The sequence below is a fragment of the Pteropus vampyrus genome, unplaced genomic scaffold (assembly GCF_000151845.1).
Source record: "Pteropus vampyrus isolate Shadow unplaced genomic scaffold, Pvam_2.0 Scaffold6, whole genome shotgun sequence".
Lineage (NCBI taxonomy): Eukaryota > Metazoa > Chordata > Mammalia > Chiroptera > Pteropodidae > Pteropus > Pteropus vampyrus.
Genome location: NW_011888787.1, coordinates 9,797,106 through 9,803,909, shown reverse-complemented (window position 1 = coordinate 9,803,909; position 6,804 = coordinate 9,797,106). Strand labels below are relative to the sequence as shown.

General features: G+C 46.1%; 1 pseudogene; it reads left to right on the top strand.

Moving 5' to 3' along the window:
• Positions 1-1,296: 1,296 nt before the first annotated feature.
• LOC111745626 lies at positions 1,297-1,415 on the top strand (annotated as a pseudogene).
• The last annotated feature ends 5,389 nt before the right edge of the window (positions 1,416-6,804 follow it).

Here is a 6,804-nt window from a genome sequence, read left to right as displayed (position 1 = left end):
GCCGGAAGGTGTGCGTGCTCTTCTGTGATTCGTCCCCATTGCCGGAAGGTGTGCGTGCTCTTCTGTGATTCGTCCCCCTTGCCGGAGTCCCCTTCTCTACCCAAACTGTAGACCTTGGAGTGCCCCACGGCTCGCCGCTGGCTTCTCCTCCAACACTCATTCGCTAAGCTCATCTCATTTAGTCCCATGACTTCAAATATGCTGCTCATTTCCAACTGTTTTTATCCTGCTCCAATCTCTCCTCAAACTACGGACTCATACCCTACTGCCTGACGCCTGTGCTTAGATGGCCAACAGGCATCTTAAGTTTAATGGATCTAGAAGTGAACAGCTGATTTCTCACCTCCTTTCCCAAAGCAGCGGCTCAGCCTTCACTATACATGAATAACAACATGCACGTGCTTAAACACCATTTAAGCGAAAATGTTGACCTCAGCCTTAATGATTCTCTTTTTCTTATCATTGCACATTCAAGCCTTAAACAAGGTCAGTAATGACTTCAAAATGTGTCTGGAAACCCGATTCTTCTCCGTACACCCTGTGATATCATCCCAGTATGAGCCACCTCATTTCTCGCCGGGGTTATACAATCGTGCTTTTATGCTTTCTCTGCTTCCGGTCTTGTCCCTCTTTAGTAAAACTTTCACCAACAAGACAAATGGAGTCTTTGAAAAAGCAAATCCTATTATGTCACTTCCCTGCTCAAAACTCTCCAATGGTTTTTCCAAAAATAAAATCCAAAGTCCTTGCCATTACCTGCAAGGCCCAAGGCGATCCGGTCTCAACTTAGCTCTCTAACTCGTAATTTGCCAACCCCTCCCTGCTCGCTCTGTTCTGGAAACAGAAATCCACATGCTGTTACTTGGAGGTACCAAGCCAAGCTCGCCCCGCCCCAGGATTCTGCGCCGGCTCTTCGCCCCGCACTGCATGACCCTGACAGCCACACAGCTCCTTCCCTGGCTTCTTCAGATCTCTGCAAACATTCCCCAGGGAGGCCCTCCATGGCTACCTCGTCTAAAGCAGTACTATCCTCTGACTGTCTCCTTCCTCTGTTCTGGTTCTCTTCATTGTGTTATCATGTCCTGATTTTATGCCATGTATATTCATTTATTGTCTAGCTCCTTGTTCTTGCCAGTGTAAAGTGGACTCTATTAGAGCAGGAAATTGTCTGTCTTGTCTACCACTTATCTCCGGCACCCTTGCACATAGGTCAGTACTCGACACATTCACTGACTAAATGGGAGCTGTTGAAGAGTTTCGAAAAAAGAAATGAAATATCATTAAAAAAATTGGCCCAGCTACAGCCACACCACCCTGAACGTGCCCGATCTCGTCTGATCTCGGAAGCTAAGCAGGGTCGGGCCTGGTTAGTACTTGGATGGGAGACCACCTAGGAAGACCAGGTAATGCAGGCATTAAAAAAAAAAAAATTGGCCCGGGGGCAAGAATGGGAACAGGGTTGGCAGTTAGGGGATCTTGCAACTGTCTAGATGAAATGAGGTTGACCTGGAGTAAGGTCGTGGGAGTGGAGATGTTAAGAAGACACTGATTCAAGTCTTCTGACCTTCAAAATTATTCACTCCGATTTTGTTTGTGCCCCAGTTCTCCGTCCTATTTACAAAATTGATTCTCTGCCTAAATATGTATCAAATGTCTTGATGCAGAATAATAGAACGCTACAACTGGAAGCAGACACAGAAGTTTTCTAATTTGACGCCTGATCCTACAGATGAGGAAACAGCCTCAGGGAGATGGGAGGCTCCTGTCCGGGTCTCCTGGCTTGTTAGGGGAAGGAGCCCTAACTAGAACCTGCTTTAACTCACTCCCTTCCCTGCGCTTTCTCCACCTCGCCATTAGCTGGTCTACAGAATTGTCTTGGAAAGAAATATATGTACTTTTAACATCTTAAGAACTTTGAAACTGCTAATTGTTTTAAAAATAACTCGCTATGTGATTTCAAGTTGAACTTTGGCTTTCTGCATAATTTTAATTATATTTTGGGCTGTGCTGAGAAGTCCCAAGAGAGTACATCAGGTTTTTGCTTGGGTTTTTCTGTACAGTGGATTCGAACTAATGGCGTGGCAGCCAAGGTTTTACTCCAGGGTTGTTCATTTAGGGCTTACCCCGCTTTCCTTTAAGCCCCTCCTGGATAGTTACTCTATGTCATCTTCAATTCAGGACTTAAAAATGGGATTATGACCAATATTTTAAAGAAAATGCAAAGTAAATTGAATAATACAAGTAGACCAGACAGATTAAATAAAGGTAAAGAAAACAATTTCCTTCACACTAATGTAGATTCATTTCATCACACACCATTAAGGTAAATTTTCTCCTTCAAACCACCCAGGCAACAATATCTCATCATTAAGTGTAATAAATGCTGAGGGCATTTCCCACCCCTCTGCAAAACCAGAGGACACCTTCCCTCCCTTCTCTATATTATGCAGGTCTAATTTGCACAGAATTCAGGAGCGTTTCATTAATTCATTTAAATAGGTTGCCTGTTTCTAATGAGTTCATCACACAAACGTACTTAGGAGCTTTGCCCTCCTGGTGAGAAGACGTGTGATCTTGACATATAGGGTGAGAAAAAAAAGGGGGTAATTCACTTGGGGCTGATGGCCTGAGAAGCTGAAAAATATATGGGTAGAAGTTGTATTGTTTCTGTCGGCAACTACGTGAATTTATACCCCTTGAGGCTGAGCAGGACAGACGCTGGACACGGTCTGTGGAGGGGCGTGGCTTCAGCCTTCATTAGCACATCCGGTTCCCCCTGCTAATCTCTGCTGAAGCCTGTGTATTTTTTTAGGCAGCTCTCTAATAGTCTGAGAATGTAAGGGAGAGAATTGTGTACCCTCAAATTCACATGTTGAAGTCCTAACACTCGGTACCTCAAAATGTGACTTTATTTAGTAATAGGTTCATGGCAAATGTAACTAGTTAAGATGAAGTCACACTGCAGATAGGCGGGCCCCTAATCCAGTATAATTGGTATCTTTATAAAGAGGCGAAAATTGGACACGCCCAGGGAGAACGCACGTGAAGATCAGAGTTACGCTGCCACAAACCAAGGAACTATAGAAGCTTGGAGAAACCCCAGAACAGAGCCTTCCCCAGGGCCTTCTGGGGGAGCATGATTCTGCCGACACCTTGATCTCGAACAATAAATTCCTGTTGTTTAAGCCACTTGACGTGTGGAGCGTTGTGACAGCGGCCCTAACAAACAAACGCAGAAGCCACTAAAGAAGAACAGCAGTGTCGATTTCACAGGTCCAGCTCTGGAGCCACAGGGTGAGTTTTCTGAAATGTAAATGGAACTTGTCGCTCCCCCGCTTGAAAGCTTGAAACCCTCGGCCTCCCTCCTGAGCAGGCCTGCGAGGCCAGCCCCAGGAAGCTCCCTGGCACCGATAAGCTCCTCTCGCCCTCTCGCCTCTCGCCCTCTCCATCGGCGCGTGCCCCTTGCTCTTCTCCAAGAGCTAAGCACTCCGATGGGCACGTAATTTCCCCCTCACCTAGACTTGGTTTTGGCTCAAAAACATTTCCTTGACCACCTTCCATAGAAGAACGCTCTCCTCACTTACTTTACTTGCTTCCCCTCAATGACACCGGCACCTAACTTTATGTAACTGTTTATCGCTCCTCACCGCCTGCAGGCACGTCGGCTCCTCAAGAGCAGGGCTCGCGTCCTAGCCTCGAAGTCTAGCATGCTGGAGCCCATCGAAGGAGCTCAGCCCATATGTGTTGGATGAATGGATGAATGAATGAATGAATGAATGATATGCCCGCTCCTTGCGGATTTAAATTTTTTCAAGCTCCTTCCAAGGCATGCCTGGTGGCTGCTTACACTTTTCTCTGTTACTGTGAGGCCGAGCCCACGTCCTGCATGTCAAAACTCCCCTTCTCCATCCGACTGTCCCTGACCTGACACTTCGAGCCTCAGGAAGGACATCTCCTAAATGAGAAAATGAACTCCCCTGAGGAGACGTTTCTCTCCACTCCTATAACCTCTGTAGAACCTGGCACACAGTAAATATTGATTTAAGGAGTCAACACTTTTTTTTTTTTCACAAAGAATTAAATTTTAGTCAACTAAATTTCTCCAAAGTTATCAGGCCTCTCACATGAACCTTATACTTGTCTTAAATGATCTTTCAATGTACCCATCTGTGGAAAGCAGCAGCTAGAATGGCCTTCAGAGAGCCCTTTGTCCTAATAATCATGCTGTCACCCCCTCCTCTTAGCATGAGCTGGATTTAGTAACTCAACTCTAAGGAATAGAACAGAGCAGAAGTGAGGGCTTCTGAGATTAAGTTATAAGGATATCAGCTTTCATCTTGAGTGCTTTAGGTCTCTCGCTCTTGGCTGGATAATGTAAGGAGAAGCTGGCTGCCCCGTTGTGAGCCAGCCACGTGGAGAGGCCCACGCGAGTGAACTGGGAAGCAGATTCTCCACGAGTCGAACTGTGAGATGGCTGCAGCCTTGACTGGCACCTTGACTGAAGCCTCAAGGGAGACCCTGAACAGGAATACCCAGCAAGTCTTCTCTCTGATTCCTGACTCACAGAAATTTGAGAGGTAATGAGTGTTCGTTGTCGTTGGCTGCTAAGTGTTGGAGAAATGAGTTACACAGCAGTAGATAATACACCATGTTTGATTTGTGCTCCTAACACATCATTTTTAAAGCATTACTAATGTGAACAATTAACTTGAGACGTTTCTTCCAAAGACTAATATATCAGGAAAAAGAGAATTTTTTCATGTCTGTGTTAAATTTTAAAACTTGTAGCATTTTTGCATGTAAAAGTTTAATTTTAAATGGTGACTAAAATGCAAATTAAAAATCTCTGTTGTTCATACATATTATCTCATTTAATCTTCATAAAACCCTTTGGAATAAGGTGCAATCATCACCTTCATTCCTCAGAGAAACTGAGAAGCAAGCTGTGTAAGCAACTCACCCAAGGTCACACAGCTCATAAGTGGTAGAGCCAGAGAGCTCGGTTCTAAGGCCGAGGCCTTGACTTTTAGTCTGTGCTGTTTCCTAGACAAAAAGTTCAAACATAGTATTAAAACAGGTCAAATCACCTTAAAAACCAGCCCTGGTGTAGATGTGTTACTCAAACAGGACTAGAGTTGTCATGATTAAGATGGGACGATATCAGTCATTGATACATTCTCATGAGGATTAAATGAGATGATACATACCTCATGCCCAGTATTCTGCCTGCACGTACGAGTACAAAAATGTCCAAATGTGAAGAGGAAACGGAGCCTACATTATCATTGGAAAAAAACGACCAACTGACAAACAAAAAAAAACCTTTCCCTTTCTGAGGAGGTATCATTCGAATCACTAGAAAATCCCAAAGTATTCACTGATGAGACTCTTGAGTCATCATTAGATTTATTGACACATTTTAAACTCATTGGTGCATGCCGACAGCAAGAGGGCTAAGCCTTGGGACGCAGCTGCTACCTTCCCACCTGACCCTGGGGTTTCAGCAGCTGCCCACGGTGTAGACAGCAGCTCCCCAGAACGATTCTCAGTGGAAGAGCTTTAGGAACTGTAGAAATAATTCTGAAAAATCAGAAGCTCCCATGTATGGATGTATCATGGATGAATGTAAAGAGCATTTATTTGACCTTGAACTCGGACCCCTGGGTTTCAGTCCTACCTTTGCCAGCAGCTCCAATCTGCCTGACCTCGGGCAAGTTGGTTCATCTTACCACACCTCAGTGTCCTCGTCCTTCAAATGGAAAGAGAATAAGGTTGCCCCGCCGGCTTTTCAGGGTTCTGCTGCTCCAAATTTGACCAGAAAAAGTATGTCAAAGGACTTTGTGAGCTGCAGATTGCAAGTGAAGGGATATTTATTTTTATTATCAATGGCAGAGGGACAACGTATACTAATTGTAGATAAGTCGGATTTCTGCCACTTGTGGGCGTGGAGCAGCCACGCCTGAAACGCACCGCTGCTGTGGGAGGTGCCGGTCAAGTCCAGAGGCGCACACACCCAGGCAGTTGTTCGGAGAGAGGCTGTGTCGTGACACCTGCCCAGAGCTGGCTGATAGCCAGTGCCACCAGGAGCGGCTTTGGTTTCTGAGGTTCAGTTGTGACCATCCCCACAGAACTCAACTGTTAGAGTCAAAGGTCAAAGCACATTTAGCTGCTCAGCCATAAAATCTAGAGCTGGTGCCCACAGGTCTCCACAGGTCCCCACACAGGAACTCGCTCTGCAGGCATTCTCTGACTTCTGCATGTGTCAGCAGGTGAGTGTTAAGGACACCAATGCGGAGCCACCCTCGTGCCACTTACGGCCATGGAATGGTCACGCAAACAACTGTGACAAGCGGACCAGTAATTGACTTTCATAGTTACTGCCAGTGTACTTTAAAACTTCGACATCTTGATGAAGTCTTCGAATTCCTTCACTTTGAACCACGAGGAAAAACAATTTCACAGAACTATGGCATTGGGATGGAAGCAACAGAGTGCAGCCAGTCAGCTCCTTCATTTTCAGAGATGACGACCGTGCGTGCTGTGCCCAGGGTCCCTCCGCTGGTGAGAGGGGCCAGGGCTCTGCCAGCGGACGGTGGGTCGGACACGTGAGCCATTCTGGAGTTCACCTCCTCCACGCAGAACTCGGCATGGACCCCAAAGTCCGTCAGAGGACAGGGGAGGACAGGGCACGATGGTGCCCTTGTGCACATTCCGTTTCTGCATCGAGGCCTCTGAACGTCTGCGTCACTGCAGATGCATTGTGCCTAGAAATTCTGGAACTTTCTGACAGAGCCAGAGTCTAGA